The 21,416-nt window shown below is 43.8% G+C and overlaps 1 protein-coding gene and 1 long non-coding RNA gene across 6 annotated transcripts in view; one reads left to right on the top strand and one right to left on the bottom strand.

Annotated features, from left to right (window-relative positions):
* The window catches only part of ALPK2 (alpha kinase 2), a 157,773-nt gene that overhangs the window by 60,748 nt on the left and 75,609 nt on the right, over positions 1–21,416 (top strand). The window lies entirely within an intron of this gene.
* Positions 1,739–11,331, bottom strand: LOC129018972 (uncharacterized). Its single transcript, XR_008495467.1, has 2 exons — positions 11,150–11,331; positions 1,739–1,957 (listed from the first exon to the last, which is right to left on the bottom strand). It is a non-coding gene; the product is annotated as an uncharacterized LOC129018972 (long non-coding RNA).

Genomic DNA, 21,416 nt, shown 5'->3' with positions numbered 1-21,416 from the left:
CCCTTATGGAAGCTCCAGCTGACCCTGGGTAACCGAGGCACAGCCGTGGTTGAGAGTCTTGGAGCCCACATGGAGCTAAATCCTGGGGGGTTCCAAGTTCCACCTCCCCCGAGTAGGGCTGCAGAGAGCTAAAGGCTATACAGCTTGTGATGTACTTTCTTGGGGATTCTGGAGTCCTTGTCCCTGATTTCCCACAATCTTAGCCAAGGAACACAGCATCAGGTTATTCAATACCACTTTTCAAACAGAAGCAATGGGTATTCTTCACACATAAGGCGTTCCTGTCCTAGTGCCATATATGCATCCCAGAAACACCTCGCATTCTGAAAAATCACACACTTCAAGTGTAAGGGCTTTGGGGGAAAATTAGCATCCCCAAAAGGTCACTTAGGAAACAGACCATTTTGAAACCAGAGACTAACAAAATAAAAAATGTGCCTGGGAACCTCACTTGGACTGCCCAGGGAGGTGGCCCAGGCTGGCAGGAGGCCACCATGGCAGATATTAAAAACACACAATAGAGTTGAGATGCTGGAGCTCTTTCAGACAGAGCCAGCTTGAGGGTGCTGAGACCTCAAAGACAGAAGTGGATCTCTGAGCCAGCAAAGCTGCTGTTAAAGTGGGTCTGGGGGCACCGCTCAACCTGCCCTTAGACACACAGGCTTGGAGTGTGCTTCTTAGGAGAGAGGACCTCTGAGGTCAGGCTACATTTGAAATTCTGTGAAAATACAACTTAATAGGGCCCCTGCTGCCAATGCAAAGGCTGAGTCAAAGGCTTGTTTTACTGCTCAATTTTCTGTAATTTATTCCAGCTATTCTGGTTCCCTTTGCCAAAGAAAAACTGCGTATGAACCAATGCAGAGTGTTGGTTATACTGACATCATTCCCTTGTAGACCGATCTCACAGAGCTAACTCATTACAGAAACATGTCCTGGCAAACAGCCTGCACTAAGGATTTGGATGTCTCGTGTTCAGGTGGTTCTACTCTACTTGGAGTCCCCAGGGCAATGTCTTAAAGTGAGGGCCTGGACTATTTGCATTGGAATCACCTGATGAGGTGCGTGTTTAAAAAACATAGATCCCTAAGTTTTACCACAGACTTGCTGAACCTGCATTTTTATTAATTTTGAGGCAGAGTCTTGCTCTATCACCCAGGCTGGACTGCGGTGGTGCAATCTCGGCTCACTGCAACCTCCGCCTCCCAGGTTCAAGCGATTCTCTTGCCTCAGCCTTCCGAGTAGCTGGGACCTCAGAGGCCCGCCACCATGCCCGGCTTTTTTTTTTTTTAAGTAGAGACAGGGTTTCGTCATGTTGGCCACGCTGGTCTCGAACTCCTGACCTCAGGTGATCTGCCTCCTTCGGCCTCCCAAAGTGCTGGGATTATAGGCGTGAGCCACCGTGAAGAAATATGCAGGCCTGAACCTGCATTTTTAATATGCTGTCTGAGGATTCTCTTGGGCATTAAAGTTTGGAAACCATGGGGTCAGTTAGATGGATCTAGAGAGTGAATACTACAACTTTTACAGGCATTTCTGTAAAGACTCACAGGAGTTTGGAAACAACAAGAAATTTAGGCTCCTCAAGTGTAACCTCCTTTGCCCTAAGAGGAAAAACTCGTGATTGGAATTTTCTTCTGCTTTCTAGTTGGCTTGCTATAAACTCAGCTTGTTCTTCACCTGTCCAGGGAACTGAAATAAATACAGATCCTGATTTATTGTAACTAATCCAAAACAGGTGTGCATTTTACAGCTGTGTTTTATTTTGAGGAGTAGTTCAGTGGCAGGAATTTGGGTGGCAGCAGGGGAGGCTAGTGAGAGGAGGGTCACTTGGCAATAAGGTGGGTTTTAGTCTCTGTAACAAATCTACTGCCTGCTGTTGGAGCTGAATGCCAGAGACATGGCCTCTGTTGGTCTTTGTTGGTCTTCTTTGGCTATGATAGAAGATGAACTTGCATCTCTGAAAGGAGATGGAAAAAGCATTGAACTAACCAATCATATATCAAGACAAATGATAAAGCTGTGGTCATAAGATAGTGTGGGAGTTGCTGTAAATAAGTAGATAAACCAAACTGAGGAAAGAGTACAGAATCCAATACTGGAATTTGGTTTATGGATAGAAACAGTCTTTCAACTTGTAGGGAAGAGACAAGTGCTTCAATGCTGACACAATTAGCCACCATATGGAAAAGGCATCAGTACCTTAAAATGGACCCCCAATAAACTGATGTTATTTGATCTCTGAGTTAAAATTTTTAAAAAACTATAAAGTACTGAAAAAATTTTTCAAAATGATTTTCATGATCTTGAGAGATATAAGATCTTCTTGGGAAAATAACAGGCCTGGTGCAGTGGCTCACACCTGTAATCCCAGCACTTTGGGAGGCCGAGGCGGGTGGATCATGAGGTCAGGAGTTCTAGACCAGCCTGGCCAATATGGTGAAATCCCATCTCTACTAAAAATACAAAAATTAGCCGGGCGTGGTGGTGCACGCCTGTAGTCCCAGTCACTCGGGAGGCTGAGGCAGAAGAATTGCTTGAATCCGGGAGGCAGAGGTTGCACCACTGCACTCCAGCCTGGGTGAGAGCGCGAGACACCATCTCAAAAAAGAAAAGAACAAAAAAGAGAAATATCAATAATTTTGATTACATCAAATTAAAATTTTTCTATAGAACAAAAATACCGCTAAGAAAATTAAAGTGATACACTTTGTATGTAGGACACTGTAATAGACAAAGATTAATTTCCAGGGTATATAAAAATCAAATAGATAAAACATCCCTAACAATTGAATTATTTTTAAAGGGTAAATATATACAAAGTTTATGGAAGAGATAAATGGTCAATAAATATGCAAGAAGATGCTCAACCTTATGAGTAATTAGGAAAATACAAATTTTAAAGATATAACATCTTTCATCAGATAGATAAAAAAATTAAAAGTACAGTACCAAGCTGATATTATAAGGAAACGGGTACATTGCCAGTAAGATTAATTTGGCAAAATCTCTTTAAAAATCTCTTAAAATCTCTTAAAACTGAAAAAGGCATTAGCCATGATGCAGCAGTTTCACTTCCCAATACCGACTCTTGAGAGAAGCTTGCGTGAAGGCCCAAGGAAGCATGTGACGTCATGTGTGCTGTACAATTGTTTCTAAGGAAATGTTCATGGGTAACTGGCTAAATAAAATGTGGCCTGCTCAAATGATGGATGCTTCAAAACAATATAGAATTAGAAAGGTACATTGAAGAATAATACATACAATATGATACAATTTATGCCCCCCAACCATTCCATAGTAGTATATGTTATTTGTATATACATATATAAATACATAAAATTATTTTTTAGATCTGGAAGAATACATTCAAATGATAGGATTAACTCTGGAGAGGGAAGCAAGGAACCTAACATTTGGAGGGGTGGTTAATGTTTTTAAATGTTTAAGGAAATTATTTTTACTGATAATATTGAAAACTTTTAAAAAATTTTTTTTTAAAAAAGGAAGACATAAACTGAGAGCTAGATTTTAGTTGTGGTTCTGCCATTAACCAACTGTATATCCTTGGGTAATTTCTTTTCCTCTCTTTGGGCCTCTTTCCTCAGTGTAAACTGAAGGGGTCAAACATGAAGATCTGTTAATTTCCAAGGCAGTGAGGTCCTGTGAATCCCTAATTTTACATCAGCTGCCAAAATAAATATCAAACAAAGTGGAAGAGACTGTGGCTTTCAAGGTGAGGAAAGTCTGTCTAAGCAAAAAGGAAAAAAAAAAAAAAGAAATCTGATGATGTAAGAATTTTGCACAAAAACCCCCACCATAAACTGATATTAAAAACAAAAACTTAGAAAAGCACTTGTGATGTACAAAGAAAGTGATATAAGAAAAGATGAATAGCTTAATAAAAAATGAACAGGGCCGGGTGTGGTGGGTCATGCCTGTAATCCCAGCACTTTTGAGGCCGAGGTGGGCAAATCACCTGAGGTCGGGAGCTGGAGACCAGCCTAACCAACATGGAGAAACCCCATCTCTACCAAAAATACAAAATTAGCTGGGTGTGGTGGCGCATGTCTGTAATCCCAGCTATGTGGGAGGCTGAGGCAGGAGAATCGCTTGAACCAGGGAGGCAGAGGTTGCAGCGAGCTGAGATTGCACCATTGCACTCCAGCCTGGGCGACAAGAGCGAAACTCCATCTCCAAAAAAAAAAAAAAAAAAAAAAGAACAAAGACATCAAATACGCAATTCATGAAATTCATCATAAACTTATCAACTCTATTCCTTTCTCCCTTCTTCCTTTTCTTCCTTTCTCAATTTTCAGAGATTGTTCTTAATGTGATGATACTTCATGCTAATAAGACTGTATGGAAACAGATTTTTCTCTTACACTGCTGGCGAGTGCAAATTAGTACAACCCTTCTGGATGTCAAATTGGTGATATTTACTAATCCTTTAACGTGTAAATTTTGGCCCTGTAATTAGCCTAATAAAATTATCAGAAGTATAAATAGAGCCATCGGGACAAGAGTCTTTTCATTGTAGCATGGTTCATAATAATGAAACACTGAGAACAATCTAACAGTGGAGGAATGGTAAAATATATTATGGTACAATATTCCTTGGACTATGCAGGCATTAAAAATTATGCCTTGAAAATATTTAAAGATATTTTTTAAATGCTTGGAAACAATTTACAAAGCAATATATATGTTGTTTCTTCCCTTGAGAAACTTACAGGTTCATGAGAGAAAGATTAATCTCTTTGCCTGTGGTCACACCGTTTGTTTATTGGCAGAACCAAAGCTACAGTCCTGGTCATTTTTCTCAGTTTAATGCCCTTATACCTCACACCAATTCTAGCTTAAATGAGTCAGTCTCAAAGTCACTTCTTTCACTCTTACCTAAGGTAACTGACAATACATGTCATGGTTTTAAAAACAAAATGTCTCTGTTCCCCCTTTCTAGCTGTTTCACAACATGAGTTCCACTCTGTTTTACTGGAAAAATAGTATGCATATTATAATACTACAGCTTTTAAAAATCCTTTAAGAGACGAAAAACCAGCAAGAGAATGTTTTTCTTTGATCACTGAGGGAATAGTGTGATCATGAGCAGATATTGAAAGTTAGATGCTAGATAGGAGCCCCTCAAAAGTCCAAGGGCTCTAAAAATGAGTGTTGTAAAAAAAAATTGAGCCAATAGATATGGATATAATTTCCTTTCTTATATTTCTAGAACCATATATAAGTAAGACTGTATTATATGAGCTGCCAAATTCCCCCAGGGGGAGCATCACTGTGTAATCCTAAGGTGCTATGGGCTAATGTTTGTAACCCCTAAAAATTTATATGTCCAAGTCCTAACCTCCAATGTGATACTATTAGCAGGTGGAGTCTGTGGGAAGTAATCGGGTTTAGATGAGGTCATGAGGCTGGGGCCCCATGACCAGATTAGAACCCTTGTAAGGAGAGATACCAGAGAGCTTGCTTCCGCTCTTCTTTCTGCCATCTGAGGACACAACGAGAAGGCAGCCACCTGTAAGTCAGGAAGAGAACCCTCAACAAGAACTCAATCAGCAGCACCTTGATCTTGGACTTCCCAGCTTCCATAACTAGAAGAAATAAATGTCTCTTATTTAAGCCACTCAACATATGGCCTTTTGTGATAGCAGCCTGAGCTAAGACATAAATTCACCCTCAGAAATTACATCCACAGCTCCAGGTAATTTGGGAGCCATTTGGTACATAAATGTAGTGAACCACTAAAGGGCATCCCTGTAGTCAAAAATAGCTTCCATGTGTACTAATTTATACCAGAGGTTAGCCTATTCACTGGGAGGCTCTAGGTTCTTTTGAATGATGCTGATATTGTGCTTATGGCACGACACCAACTGACACTTCAGTAAGGCATTTTTCTGAAATGGAATTGTTACTTACCAAAAATAAGCAGTAAGTCACAAATTACATCAGTCAGTTCTATAGTTAAAAAGACTGAAAATGAAACCATCTTGGAGGTAAATTTTTAGATCATCATCTCAACTTCTATAGGTCAAAAGTCTGCACTGATGGTAGAGAGAAACAGAAGTGTTGCCATATCCACAAAATCACAACTGTTTATTGAATATTTGTGTGCTCCAAGTACTATATTAATGCCCAACATTTGGCATTTCTGGTAGTCCATGTAACAAAACTGTGAGCTGGCCCACAAGGCTCAAAGAGGTTAATTAACATGCCCAGGGCACCTCTATCTGTAAGTGACGAAACTGGAACTCAAGCTCCATAAGAAAATCATATCAACACAGCACAGACTGAAACAAGTGAAGGTGAGAATGATCACTGAATGCTGACTGAGTGTAGTCAGAATAACTCAGGTGAAAGAACCCCATGGATTGGCCCCAACATCCAGATTGTTGAAAGTACTCAATTACTCCCAAGGCAGGTGCTGATAATGCCCCGCCCCATAGCTACTCAATCCACCTGGGTTCCCTGCAGCTGCAGGTGAAGGCAGCTTCCACCACCTGACAGCTCCCACAGCCTGAGAACTTCATGAGCTGGGAGGTTGCTTGGCTACACCAGAAAGTGGATCTGGAAGTCAGGAAAGTCCTCCACCAATGGGTGTGGGAGTTGGTAGACAGTGTCCCAGACTCTGTAGCTTCCTGTGGAGTGAGTCTAAGGCATTCATTACATGATTCCTTAGAGGATCCCCATGTGATCAGGCCCCTGTTGTCCACAGCAGCCCATATTCATTCATGTCCCACTTCCTGGTGGTTTTTTGCTTCCATCTTATATTCCCCCTTTCTCCCCATGTTTTCTGGGATCATCTCCTGAATAAACTAACTGCATCCACGTTCTTGTCTCAGGGTGTGCTTTTGAGGGGGGAGATCTTTAAGACAATTTCCTAATGCCTACCATTAAGGTTTGATTTCCCGTCCTCCAGGACACTGAGGATATCCCCTTTTTAGATTTGACCTTAAAGGATTCTGGCCCATTCTTGAAGGCCCAGTGTTCCAATGTAGCTTATTTCATCACCCTTTCAATATTTCAGCATCCTCGCATAACCATCCAGCCCTGCCTCACACCCTCCCCAGTAGTCCTAAAGCTCTTTATTTTACTGACTTTAGAGCCTTTGCTGCACATCACACTGGGGTTAGATTGGCAGTATACTTATTTATCTCCCCTGCTGGATTTTATATTCCTTGTGGGTCAGTGCTGAGCTTTCTTGGGCACACACAGTATCTGACAGATCTCCATAAATGTTAAGTTGAACATTGTCCTGTAATCTGATAGGTTTACCCGTTAGAGGGGATTTAAACTCAGCAAGTGTGACAACTTCAGAAGCACTGTAATGCCAAATAATAAAAAAAAATCTGAATCACAGTAATTCACTTGAAGCTATTCAAAGATATAAAAATGGAAAAGTAAATCTCTCACTGGCCATTCTGGGGCATAGGCCTGCTGAGAATTAGACCTGGAAAGTCAGCATCTAACTACCTGAGAACTCAGATTGGGCAAATTCTCCAACTCTGGAAAAACAAAAATACCCTATTTCTTTTCCCTATGGAACGAAGGCGGCAGAGTGTGCCTAAGCAACCCTGCCTCCTGCAGTAGACTGCCCATGCCCATGTAACAGTATGGTATGCAGAATAATTCCCTCCAAAGACATCCACATCCTGATTCTCAGAACCTGTGAATATGTTACTGAAGTGAATTATGGCAAAAGGGACTTTGCAGATGTGATTAAGGTTATCAACCCTGACATGGGGAGATTAGCTTTGACCCAGGTGGTCCCACTTGGTCCCAAGGGTCCTTATAGGTGGAAGAAGGAGACAGGAGCATCGGTCAGAGAAGGATTTGAAGATGCTACCGTGCTGGCTTTGAAGGTCGAGAAAGGACCATGTGCCAAGGGATGCAGGCCATCTCCAGAAGCTGGACAGAGGGGATTCTCTCCCTGTATTAGTTTTCATGCTGCTGATAAAGACATACCCAAGAATGGGAAGAAAAGAGATTTAATGGACATATAGTTCCACATGGCTGAGCAGGCATCACAATCATGGCAGAAGGCAAGGAGGAGCAAGTCATGTCTTACATGGATGGCAGCAGGCAAAGAGAGTGCTTCTGCAGGGAAACTCCTGTTTTCAAAACCATCAGATCTTGTGAGACTCATTCACTATCATGAGAACGGTGCAGGAAAGAACTGCCCCCATAATTCAGTCACCTCTCACTGGGTCCCTCTCATGACATGTGGGAATTGTGGGAGTTACAATTCAAGATGAGATTTGGGTGGGGACACAGCCAAACCATGTCACTCCTCTGTAGCCTCCAGAAGGACATGGCCCTGCTGACACCTTAATTGTAGCCCATTGAGATTCATGTTGGACTTCTGACCTCCCAAACTGTAAAGTAATAAATCTATGTTGTTCTGAGCCACTAAATTTGTGGTAATTTGTTACAGCAGTTATCAGAAACAGACAGAGTAGGTAATTTGAAAATAACATGCTTGAAGGCAAGTCTGGATATCCCTGGTTGGGTTTTTACTTCAGGTGTCAGAGAAGCAGCCCATTCCTCAGGCAGACTTTGCAAATTCCAGTTGTCTTCGGCTTAGAAAATCTGACGTGGAAGAGAAAACAACAAGAAAAATGGCAATCTACCTGGCATGAAGCCAGCTTCGTTGAGAGTATCACACTTGGGGACTAAAGAAGCCTCAGAAGGTAAGGCCTGAGTCAGAGACTCCACAGCCAATCAACTATAGAATCCCTGGGCCCTTTCAGGATTCTTCTTAGGAAGTTTCCAAGTCCACAGAATCACTAGGAGTTCCTGGCCTGAGGACTGTGATGGGGTGGACTCCAGGAGAAAGTCTTCTGAGAAGGCCACACCCTGAATCAGACCCCTGGAAAGTCAAAGCAGCAGAGATGGAGCAAAGGAGGTTGTAGCTGGGGCAGGGATCCTCTGAGCAGCCTTTAGTGCAGGGTTTCTCAACCTCCACACTACAATATTGTGGGCCAGATAATTCTTTGTTCCGGGCAGCTGCCTGTGGGTTGCAGGATGTTTAACAGCATCCCTGGCCAGTAGCAATCTCTTCCCCTCACCCCAACCCCAGTTGTGGCTATCAAAAATGTCTCCAGACATTGCCACATGTCCCATGGGGTGGGGATGGGGGCAAAAATCACCCCACGTTGATTAGCTTTGGCTAGATTCTATGCCATTGCTAATGACAATTGGGAAAGAAAATAGTTATGTTAAAATTAGTGCTGTCCAATAGAAATTTAATGCAAGCCAAATATGTAATTTTTTGTAAGTACAATAACAAATTGTGCAACCAACCATTACCACTATTTAATTTCAGAACACTTCCATTATACCCGAAAGAAACCCATACCTATTAACAGTCACTTCCTCTCCCCCTCTTCCCCCAGCCCCTGGCAAATCCTAATATACTTTCTGTCTTGAATAGATTTGCCTATTCTGGACATTTTGTATAAATGTAATCATACAGTAGATGGCTTTTGAGTGTCTGGCTTCTTTCACTTAGTGTAATGTTTCCAAGGGTCACCCATGTGGGAGCATCTATCAATATTTTACTCCTTTTTATGGCTGAATAATATTCCATTATATGGGCATACCAGGTTTGGTTTTAGTCATGTATCAGTTAATGGACATTTGGGTGGTTTCCACTGTGTGGCCATTACGAGTAATGCTGCTATGAACATTTATGTACGAGATATTTTTGTGGGCATATGTTTTCAATTATCTTGGGTAAGTACCTAAGAGTGGAATTGCTGGGTAACTCTATGTGTAACCTTTTGAGGAATCATCACTCTGGTTTTCAAAGCAGCTATGCCATTTTACATTCCTACCAGCAGTGTATGATGGTAAGACACTTATGTCTTTTACTTTTTTTGGAAGCCAGATTTTTAAAAAGTACAAAGATACAGGTGAAGTGAACTTTAATAGTATATTTTACTAACTCAGTATAACCAAATATTTCAATATGTAAACAATATAAAAATTATTGAGATATTTTACTTTTTTTTGGTATTAAGTCTTCAAACCCTGGTGTATATTTTCCACTCATAGCGTATCTCAATTTGGATGCTAATTATTCTTTGATCTGTATTTAGAGTTCATGAAATTAATTTGGAAGGGTAGACTCACATATCCAAATTGTTCCAAACCTATTAAAATTTTTTCCTAACAATATCACATATATCAGCTTTTAAATTTACATGCACATTAATTAAAATTAAAAATTCAGTTCCTGCTTCAAACTAGGCATATTTCAAGCCTCACTAACCACATGTGGCTCGAGGCTCCCAGGTTGGATTGTCCAGCTCTAAGTGATTTCTATTGTCATTGTGATTTTTTTTATATATTTTAGAGACGGAATCTCATTTTGTCATCCAGGCTGCCGTGCAGTGGTGTGATCATAGCTCACTGCAGCCTGGAAGCTCCTGAGCTCAAGGAATCCTCCCACCTCAGCCTCCCCAGTAGCTGGGACTGCATGCACTCAGCTCTATTGTAATTTTTTAAAAGCTATTGTCCTGGGCCTCAATGTTGGTTTTCTTTCCTCTTTTACAGCTGATCCAATGACAAACTATATATATATGTGTATGTGTATGTATATGTATGTGTATATATATATATATATACACACACACACGTATATATGTGTGTATATATAGTGTGTATATATATGCACACACACTATAGTTTATATGTAATTCATATATATATAATTCTTTTTCTCTTTAATAGACTTTATTTTTTAGAGCACTTTTAGGTTCACAGAGAAATTGAGCAGGAAGTATAGAGATTTCCCATATACGTCCTGCCCCCACAAATGCACAACCTCCCCTACTATCTACACCGCATCAGACTGCATTTGTTACAGTTGGTAAACCTACATTGACACATCACCATCACCCAAAGTCCATGATTTACATGAGGGTTCCCTCTCGGTGGTACCCATTCTGTGGGTTTGGACGATGTCTAATGACATGCCTCCCCCACCGTCATGTGTGATTCTGTCCTAGAGGAAGGGCTGCTTCCTGTATGGCAGTGTCCTTAGCCATGGTCTGCTGGTTTAGAACAAGTGGCAAACAGCAGCACTGGTCACCCATGAGCCCCTCCAGCCTCTCAGCCCTCAACCCTCACAGACCTTATTTCCAGTGGCCAGCCCTGCTGGGCAGCCCCCACTGCCAGGGCTTTAGTGTCCCAGTTGGCATCCTGGCAGCCATGCCACTCATTGGATGGTCTCCACTGTGTCTCTTGTATCACTTTAAAAACAACATGCCACCCTGCCTCCAGGCCATCTCTCAGGTTACCGTGGAGCTACAGGACGAAAGAGGACACATTCCATTCATCTGTGAGGTCACAGGTTATTGGGCTTAGGAGATCTTATGTGGAATAGGAAGCTGGGGAGTCGGGGGTAGGTAGCATTTGCTTTCATCATGCAAAGTCTAAGGGCTCATGTCTGCAATGAAGAGACAGCAGCACCATCTCCCCTGGGGCAGGGATGCCACAGCCCAGCCCTCAGGGACTCCAGGTTCATACAGGACAGTGGCCCGGCCCTCAGGGGCTCTAGGTTCATACAGGACAGTGCTTCTCTTCTGGGGAGCTTGTCAAGATTCAGCGAGTCTGGGGAGGAGCCTGAGACCATGCATTTCTAACAGACTCCTAGGGATTTCTACCCTTGGTATAATGAGGGCTTAGGGCTTTCCCCAGAAAGGATTAAATATGCCCCACCCTTCCCTCCCACCTTCCTCCACCAGCTCCACCACCCAGTAGCTAATAACAGCTGACACGTATTGAAGGTAGAAATGCGCGGGGCCTGGGCTAAGCACTTTGCAGCGGTTGGCTCATTTCATTATCTCAACAGCCCTGTGAGATAAAGCCTGTCAGCCAGGCTCTACGTCAGGAAGCGACGAAGCCTTGCTTTGAATGCAGTCTGCCTGACTCCAGGCTCTGTCTCTATCGATGAGGTTAAATAGCTTCCCTAATTCCATTTTAGGTCTGAGTTCCTTAGCTCTCCTCAAAACTAAAATAACTGTCGATAACAGTGGTGGCCTCTGGTGAAGGTGACTGAGTAACTGGGTGGAGGGACACAATTTTTACTACATACCCGTTCACTGCATACCTCATGAATTGTGTGTGTGGTCTAGTCCAATAAATTAATGAATAGCTTTAAAAGATAGTTTTTAAGGCTGGGCGTGGTGGCTCAAACCTGTAATCCCAGCACTTGGGAGGCCAAGGTGGGTGGATCACTTGAGGTTAGGAGTTTGAGACCAGCCTGGCTAACATGGTGAAACCTCGTCTCTACCAAAAATACAAAAATTAGCCAGGCGTGGTGGCGGGTGTCTGTAATCCCAGCTACTTGGGAGGCTGAGGCAGGAGAATCGCTTGAACCGGGGAGGCAGAGGTTGCAGTGAGACAAGATTGTGCCACTGCACTCCAGCCTGGGTGACAGAGCGAGACTCTGTCTCAAAAAAAGTTTTTAAAAGGCCCAGGGCCTTCACATGTAGAACCATGTACAAGTAGCAGAGCCTGTTCTCAGGGTGGGGGAATGAGACAGTGTTCACTATGTTGAGCCACCAGCGTCTCCACTGAAATGGCTGGGGTTCTTTGGGCCTCATCCATGCCCCTCCCATTCTCCAGGAGTGTGCAAGGCAAAGCTGGCCTGCAACATCCCACCAGATGATAAAGGGTACACTTAGCACCTGGTTGGCAAGGACATTTCCAGAGTAGGTAGACTTTATAACAACAATTTGATAAATAGTAATATTGGTTAATAATGGTGCTATTCAAAGTCAGACACGAGAATTCTTTCCCTTCAGACAGCTTGGAACAAGTCTGAATTGTTCAGTGCTTACCTTTGCTGTTTTGTGGTATTATACATTGACAAAGAAGAGAAAATCAGGATAATAACCAAGAAATGATTAGACTTATCCATTGTGGGTACCTAGATATGATTCGAATCTCAGTGTTATCTCACTAACCTAAGCTAGTTACTATACTCCTGAAAATGTGAATTTTAACATATTTTAAAGAAGTGCAGGTTAATTACTTCCAAATCCGCATATGGAGTGAATCTAATTGTTAAGAAGAGGCTCTGGCTTAACCAGTTGTTACTTGAACAACTCGAACTTGCAGTTTTGTGTGTTCCCACCCTCTTGAAGTGTTGTGTTAAGATTGTACCAGGCAGACCCTGCCATATGCCTGTTGAGCTGTGTATTAGTCCATTTTCATACTGCTATGAAGAAATACCCGAGACTGGGTTTAACAGACTCACAGTTACACATGGCTAAGAAGACCTCACAATTATGGCAGAAGGTGAAGCAGGAGCAAAGCCATGTTACATGGCGGCAATAAGAGAGGGTGTGCAAGGAACTCCCCTTTATAAAACCATCAGATCTTGTGAAACTTATTCACTATCATGAGAACAGCACGGGAAAACCCGCCCCCATGATTCAGTTACCTCCCATGGGGTACCTCCCACAATACGTGGGGATTATGGGAGCTACAATTCAAGATGAGATTTGGGTGGGGACACAGCGAAACCATATCAAGCTGGTTCCAATGATGGGCATAAACAGGCTTGTTAACCCCTAGGCCAGATCCTTTGAATCTCCAGACCTGAGAAAAGGGAGGGCAGAGAAGCCCATTACTTCATGGCTGGTCGAAAGGACCAACTGAAGCACAAGACACACTGATCTCGGCGATCCTAGGCAAGATCCTCAAGAGAATTAGAGGCTGGGGACCCTTGGCAGGCTGCCAGGGAGGGGACATCCCCCAGGGGGTGAAAGGAGGAGCACCTGCAGGTCAGTGCCCACTCCGCGATGCTACAGTCTGTCTTATGATCAGGGCTGGTGGATCAGGATGTGGCCTTTAGTGACAGGGAGCGAGAAATGTACTCTGAAGCCCATCACACTACCAGCAACTGTGATGCCTAGTTTTCGTCTCCAAACACCTGCAGTCAGAGACACAGGAGTGGCAGATTTCCTACTGTTACCATTCTGAACCAACTCTGTGCTGGGCAGACTGCCTTTGTCTTCCACATAGATCGACTCTGAGAAGCATCCACATGAATGTCCATCATTCCAGCCCCAAAGACGATAGCTGAGCTAACACATTTGTATTAGTCCGTTTTCATACTGCCATAAAGAACTGCCTGAAGGTGGGCACAGTGGCTCATGCCTGTAATCCCAGCATTTTGGGAGGCCGAGGCAGGTGGATCACTTGAGGTCAGGAGTTTGAGACCAGCCTGGCCAACATGGCGAAATCCCGCCTCTACTGAAAATACAAAATTAGCCAGGCTTTGTGGCGCACACCTGTATTCCCAGCTACTCAGGAGGCTGAGGCAGGAGAATTGCTTGAACCCGGGAGGAAGAGGTTGCAGTGAGCCAAAATCATGCCACTGCACTCTCTAGCCTGGGTGACAGTGTGAGACTCTGTCTCAAAACAAAAAAAACAACAAAAAAAACCAACTGCCCGAGACTGGGTAATTTATAAAGGAAAGGGATTTAATATGACTCACAGTTCAGCATGGCTGGGGAAGCCTCAGGAAGCTTACAATCACGGCAGAAGGTGAAGGGGAAGCAAGGCACCCTTTTCACAAGGCAGCAGGAAGGAGAAATGCCAAGTGAAGCAGGGAACAGGCCCTTAGAAAACCATCAGCTCTCGTGAGAGCTCACTATCACGAGAACAGCATGGGAGAAACCGCCCCCATTGTTCAATTACCTCCACCTGGTCTCTCCCTTGATGCCTGGGGATTATGGGGATTACAATTCAAGATGAGATTTGGGTGGGGACACAAAGCCTAACCATATCAACATTTATTAAGCACTTACTTGGTGTATCAAGTACTGGAGCAAGCAGTCTCCATCCCCCACTGAGCCTATTTGTAGTGAAACTCCCTGAGCTGGAGTCCTGAGGGTGGTTGCTGATGCATTCTTATCCTTCAGGCCCTGCGTCTAACCCATTCCCAAATCCTGTCTGTTCTAATTCTGCAGTGTCTCCTGCATTGGAATTTTCCTCTCTGTATTAAATTCCAAGGGCTGCCATAACAAAGCACCCCAAACCGAGGTGCCTTCAAGCATCAGACATTTATTTTCTCACAATTCAGAAGGCACAGTGTGAAATCAGCAGACAGTTGGCAGTATCGGTTTTCCCTGGAGGTCTGAGAGAGAAGCCATCCCACACTTCTGTCCTAGCTCCGGTGGTGGCCAGCAGCCCTTGGGGGTTCCTTGGTTTGGAGCCAACACTAATCCAATCTCTGCCTCCATCATCACATGGCCTTCTTCCCTCTGTGTCTCTGTGTTCAAATTTTTCTCTTCCTATGAAGACAACAGTCACTGGATTAGGGCCCACTGTAATCCAGTATGACCTCATTTTAATGTGATTATATTTGTAAAAACCTATTCCCAAGTAAGGTCACATTCTCAGGTACCAAGGGTTAGAACTTGAACCTATTTTTGGGGGACACAATCAACCCACTCTCCATTCCCCCAGCCACCACGGTAGCCCAGGCTTCATAATTTCATCTGGGCCACTGCCATAGCTTTCTTTCTAGATCATTAACAACCTTCTCTCCTTATAGAACACCTGCTGACCCTAAGTCTTGACCATCTCCCTACACAGAAAGTAAGTTTCAAGAAGACAGAGACTTTGTCTGGTGATGTTTTCCTTAGAAGCTAGGACAAGGCCAGGAATATAGATGGCTTTCAACAAGTATTTGTTGAATAAAGGAATTAATGAATGTACATGCATCAGCAGCAAATATATTGATTCTGCATCTTTCCTTGATACACTTGTCCCTTCTCTTCTCCCCCAAGTAGATTATTTCTACTGTAGCAAGTTATTTCTGTCTCTGTGCTAGCCTTTACATATAGTCATTTGTTTGCCCAGCTGGGGTGTTATTCTGTGAGCTGGGTTGGGACAGACACTAGGTCTGATTCATCTTGGAATGTGCAGAAGAAACACAGTGTCTGTCAATATTTGTTGAAAGGAATTAGCTTAGTTAATGAGGCAAGACAGAAACATGAAAAATTATATTCCCCCGCCCCCTTCAATTGACTGCCTCTACCACATTTGCAGAACTGGGGTGGGGGTGGGAGGTAGGGCAGGAGGTAAAATTGCAAATTCTGTAAGTTCCCCTTTCTGCTGATGCTTGAAAAATTATCTTTCTGAGTCAGCACAGGTATTTTGATACTGCCTTGCGATTTGGGGCATTTTTTTTTAAAGTGATGATTTAAAAACAAGTGCTTTCACATTTACCATCAAACTGATGGGGTTGGGTGGGAAAATAACCATCATGAGAACCATTTACTCCTTCATCTTTTAAATTTCTGGTTCAGGGTCTAAATCTGACCACAAACTTAAGGAACTCTTCAGTCCCTGCCTGTCCATAAGAAGACAGCAGAACATTCCACTCAGGCATGGGTTGGTCTTCATCAGAACATTCTGAAGTGGCTGGTACTGACTGCAGGGTCTGGAAGGCTGGGCTGGTGACAAGGATAGTGACAAGGAATAGACTTGGCTGCACTGAATTCCACTCTCTGGACAGATTTTGCTTAGCACAGAAGTAGGCATAACTTCCAGGAGAGGGACAACCTCCCTATCATTGTCCTGCCACTAAAATCTCATTTGAAACCTTTCTCTTCTCAAGTGTACACCCCACCCAGTCAAGTGACTATGCTTCACTGCTGACTGTGGACAGCAAATGGGAGACCATGGAGAGGGGGGCCAAAAGGACAGGCTGGAAAAAGAATGGATTGCTTTAGTGGGTTGAATCATGTTCCCTGCAATTTTGTGCACCTGGAACCTCAGTAGTTGGCCTTATTTAGTAATAAGGTCTTTGCAGATATAATTTGCTAAGATAAGGTCATACTGGACTAGAGCGGGCCCTAAATCCAGTGACTGGTGTCCTTATAAGAAGAAGAGAGGACACACAAAAAGATATAGAGGGAAGATGGCCACATGAAGACGGAGGGAGAGACCGGAGTGATGCATCTACAGGTCAAGAAATGGCGAGGATGGCCAGGAGCCACCAGAAGCTGGAAGAGGCAAGGGAGGACCTCCAGAGGAGTGCAGCCCTGGCGACACCTTGAATGCACACTTCTGGCCTCCAGAACTGAGGGAGTAAAGGTGTGGTGTTTTAAGCTGCCCAGTTAGTGGTCATTTGCAGTCCTAGGAAACATGTACAGTTGCCAATAGTGTAGATACAGTGAATTATTAAGAAAAAAATGTGTTGTTTTTTTTCCCATTTTTGTTTCTGGGGCCTTCTAAAGAAGCCCAGGAAACTAGGGTTACCTCCATCTTGGGGGTGAGATGGTGATGAGGTGAAGAGGATTGTATGCAACAGAGATGAGGAAGGGGTTGTATATGATAGAGGCAGGGATGGGGTTGTATGTGATAGAGGTGGGGATGGGGTTGCATGTGACGGAGGTGGGGATGGGGTTGTATGTGATGGAGGTGGGGATGGGGTTGTATGTTTTGGAGATGAGGATGGGGTTGTATGTGATGGAGATAGGAATGAGGTTGTATGTAATGGAGATGTGGATGGGGTTGCACATGATAGAGATAGGGATGGGGTTGTATGTGATGGAGGTGGGGATGGGGTTGTACATAATGGAGGTGGGGATGGCGTTGTATATGATGGAGATGGGGATGGGGCTGTCCATGATGGGGATGGGGTTGTACATGATAGAGACAGGGATGGGGTTGTACGTGATGGAGATGGGGATGTGGTTGTGTGTGATATAGATGGGGATGGGTTGTATCTGATACAGATGAGGGTAGAGTCATATATGATGGAGATGGGGATGGGGTTGTAGGTGATGGAGATGGGGATGGGGTTGTATATGATATAGATGGGGGTAGAGTCATATATGATGGAGATGGGGATGGGGTTGTAGGTGATGGAGACGGGGATGAGGTTATATGTGATAGAGACAGGGATGGGGTTGTTCATGATGAAGGCAGGGATGGGGTTGTACGTGATGGAGATGGGGATGGGGTTGTATATGATATAGATGGGGATGGGTTGTATATGACATAGATGGGGATAGAGTCATATATGATGGAGATGGGGATGGGGTTGTAGGTGATGGAGATGGGGTTGTAGGTGATAGAGATGGGGATGGGGTTGTATATGATATAGATGGGGTAGAGTCATATATGATGGAGATGGGGATGGGGTTGTAGGTGATGGAGATGGGGATGGGGTTGTAGGTGATAGAAATGGGGATGGGGTTGTATATGATATAGATGGCGGTAGAGTCATATATGATGGAGATGGGGATGGGGTTGTAGGTGATGGTGATGGGGATGGGGTTGTATGTGACGTAGATGGGGATGGGGTTGTATATGATATAGATAGGGGTAGAGTCATATATGATGGAAATGGGATAGGGTTATTCGTGATGGAGATGGGGATGGGGTTGTTCATGATGGAGGAGGGGATGGGGGTTGTATGTCATAGAGATCAGAATGTGGGTTGTACCGTGAGAGAGCATAGATAAGGGTTGTGCTGTGGAAAGCAAACAGATGAAAATAAATAGGTTTTGTATTTGTTTAAGCAGGACAATAACCTTACAGTCTGGCTTTGTTGAGAGAGTTTTCTATGTTCCTTTCTTCTTAGATCAGAGAATCGTATCTCTGCACAATCTGAAAGCAAACAGGTGTGAGGGTGTGGACAAGTGGACACAGCCTTCCCTGCTCAGAGCTATTGGGAGGAGGAAGGTGACGGAGACAGAGTCAGGGTGAGGGGGGCACGTAGGTCCTGACTTCACGTTTTGCGATGCCGGGATTGTGGTGGAGCAAGCTAAGGGAAACTGAGAGGACAGGAGAGCTTTGCCTGCTTCCCTTTCGGGACACAGGAACTAGCCACCCTTCCACCTACCCATGCGGGGCAGCTCAGACACCGTCTTCCAGAGGGCGGGGCCAGCAGGACTAGAAGGTGAGCATTCCCTAGAGGACTGCCCAAGGGATTGGACCAGAACAGGCTTAATCAGAAAGAAAATTTTGTTATTTTCCACTCCTCTTCCACATCCCTGATTGGGGGCCCATGAGGAAGACAGGATCAGTTCCAGAGACAAAATAAAGGGACTGCGTTTACTCAGGCACCTGAGAAGTAAGGTGTGTGAATTTTCAAGCTACCATATGCACAAATATCACCTCAGTGTATATTTTGCCTTCCTAGCTCAAATCACAACATTGAATTCCAGATGTTTTCTTCCTCCTTGGTTCTCCAAGCATTTCCCCACCAACTTCAGCTTCCCAGAAACTTTTCCGTGAATTGTTATTTTTCCTTCCATCTACAAGGGGAAAGTTTGTTTCGATGGATCCATCCAAAGGGGCCCCTGAATTTCTGGTGTAATCTGCACCATAGTCCTCCTCAGTTCACATCCTACCTTGATTTCCCTCATCTTTAAATGCAACCCTGCTGTTGTACCTTGCAATTTTATAGCTCTGTACCTAGGGTAAACTGGACATCCTCACTTTCAATGCATGGTGCCTGGCTATAGTCAGTACAGTTATGCTGATGTCTTCTAGGTGGTACATACTTGAAGCCTCAATTATTTGTGGTTAAAACAAAAGACGCTTCTCTTTCTCTACTCAAAAGAGAACGTAAAGCTTCGGTTTAGATCCAAAAAAGACCCCAGCAAACCAGGCACCAAACTATTAGTGATGAATAAGAGATTTAGTTTAGTAGAACCTACATATTAACCAATACGCAGGAGCCTGGGGCAATTTTCAGGTAGGAGATCAATGTTTCAACAGAGAGATGCTGAGATTTGACACAGAGAAGAGAACCAGACTGAAGAGGGAAAACCTTCCTACGTATGTTGGCAAAGGGATGTTGGACAAAGATCAGATTGGATAGATGTTCACTCATTTGACATAATTTCTGAGCATATACCATGCTCATTGCACCAAGTAGAACAACATTAATGTTGTTGTCCCTCTCAGCGATCTCAATATCCCAGGAAATTTTGTCTCTTTTTTGGAATGAAGCCGTCTGTCAGTCTTAGCAGGTAATCGTTGTTGCCTGCTGCGTCACCTGTGATTGTACTGCCAGAGGGGTTATTTTCTGCCAATCAAGAAACGAAGCCTGGCTTGGTGCAGTGACTCACGCCTGTAATCCCAGCACTTTGGGAGGCTGAGGTGGGTGGATTACTTGAGGTCAGGAGTTCGAGACCAGCCTGGCTAACAGGGCAAAACCCCATCTCTACTAAAAATACAAAAATTAGCTGGCCATGGTGGCACTCGCCTGTAAGTCCAGCTACTTGGGAGGCTGAGGCAGGAGAATCACTTGAACCTGGGTGGCAAATGTTGCTATAAGCTGAGATCGCACCACTGCGATATGGGTAACATAGTGAGACTCCATCTCAAAAAAAACCCACAAGAAACCAAACCGGAGGTCCTATCACTATCCTGCTGACTTACTAGAGAAGAGATATAGGATATAAAGAATCATCAATCCCCAAACCTGCATTTTCTCGCCATTTTTTGGTATGAGCATCTGAGGCAGGTGACTGGCTTAATATTTATGTTTATATTCAGATTTTCCAATAGCCGAATACCATCACTGCTGTACACTTTGAAGCCCACACTGAATAGGCAAAGTACTAGTGTAGTAATCGTGACAAGTATTTCCTGCTTCTAAAGTTTACAAGAACTTGCTTTATGTAATGTATTATTGTCATTGCAGTGTGGTAATTGCTACTACCTTAGTTTTGCTTTTACTCACAAATTCTAAAAACTATAAAGAGAGATATTGATTTGAAAATACTCTCCTAGAACCTGACTAAGAATTAATTTTTTCCCCTTATCATTTTGTCTGAAATCTGCAGGAAAGTTTCAGTTTGTGGGACGTAAACAATACCATCCCACTCACCCCAGGCTCATGGTCTACAGCAGGGATTCATTCTGAGGCTCAATGAGCCCTTAACAGGATATCCATAGGCCCAAGGTGGTCAGAAACCCCCCTGAAATTGTGTGCAACATTGTGTGGGTAAAACAAGACTTTCTGGGGAGAAGCCATAACTTTTCTTGCTCTTCAAAGCAGCCTGTATCTTACAAAGGGCTAACAAGTTGGAGGCTTAGGCCACTGGTGTTGCATTGTGTGGCTGTGATGATTTTCATTGGCTTGGACTAGGTCTGTGAGCCTCTAGGACGCTGCAGGATGAACCATAGGGTCTATATGCCAACACAGTGCAGTCTACCAAAGACACAAGGCACTTAATGCCTAGAGGAGGGAGAAGCAAAGAGACCAGGGAAGCAGAGGAACTTGGAATCCAGAGAGTGCATGTTCATGGTGAGCCATTCTCCAGCCCACTGTCTCTTCCCTGCCCGTCTCTGGGGTCCCACTGGCTCATTCTTGGATCGGTCTACCTATGGTGACATGGTGACATGCTGTATCCTTT

This window comes from Pongo pygmaeus, chromosome 17 (assembly GCF_028885625.2).
Source record: "Pongo pygmaeus isolate AG05252 chromosome 17, NHGRI_mPonPyg2-v2.0_pri, whole genome shotgun sequence".
Classification (NCBI taxonomy): Eukaryota; Metazoa; Chordata; class Mammalia; order Primates; family Hominidae; genus Pongo; species Pongo pygmaeus.
Note: the sequence above shows the minus strand (reverse complement) of the source record. Positions and strands in the feature narration are given on the sequence as shown.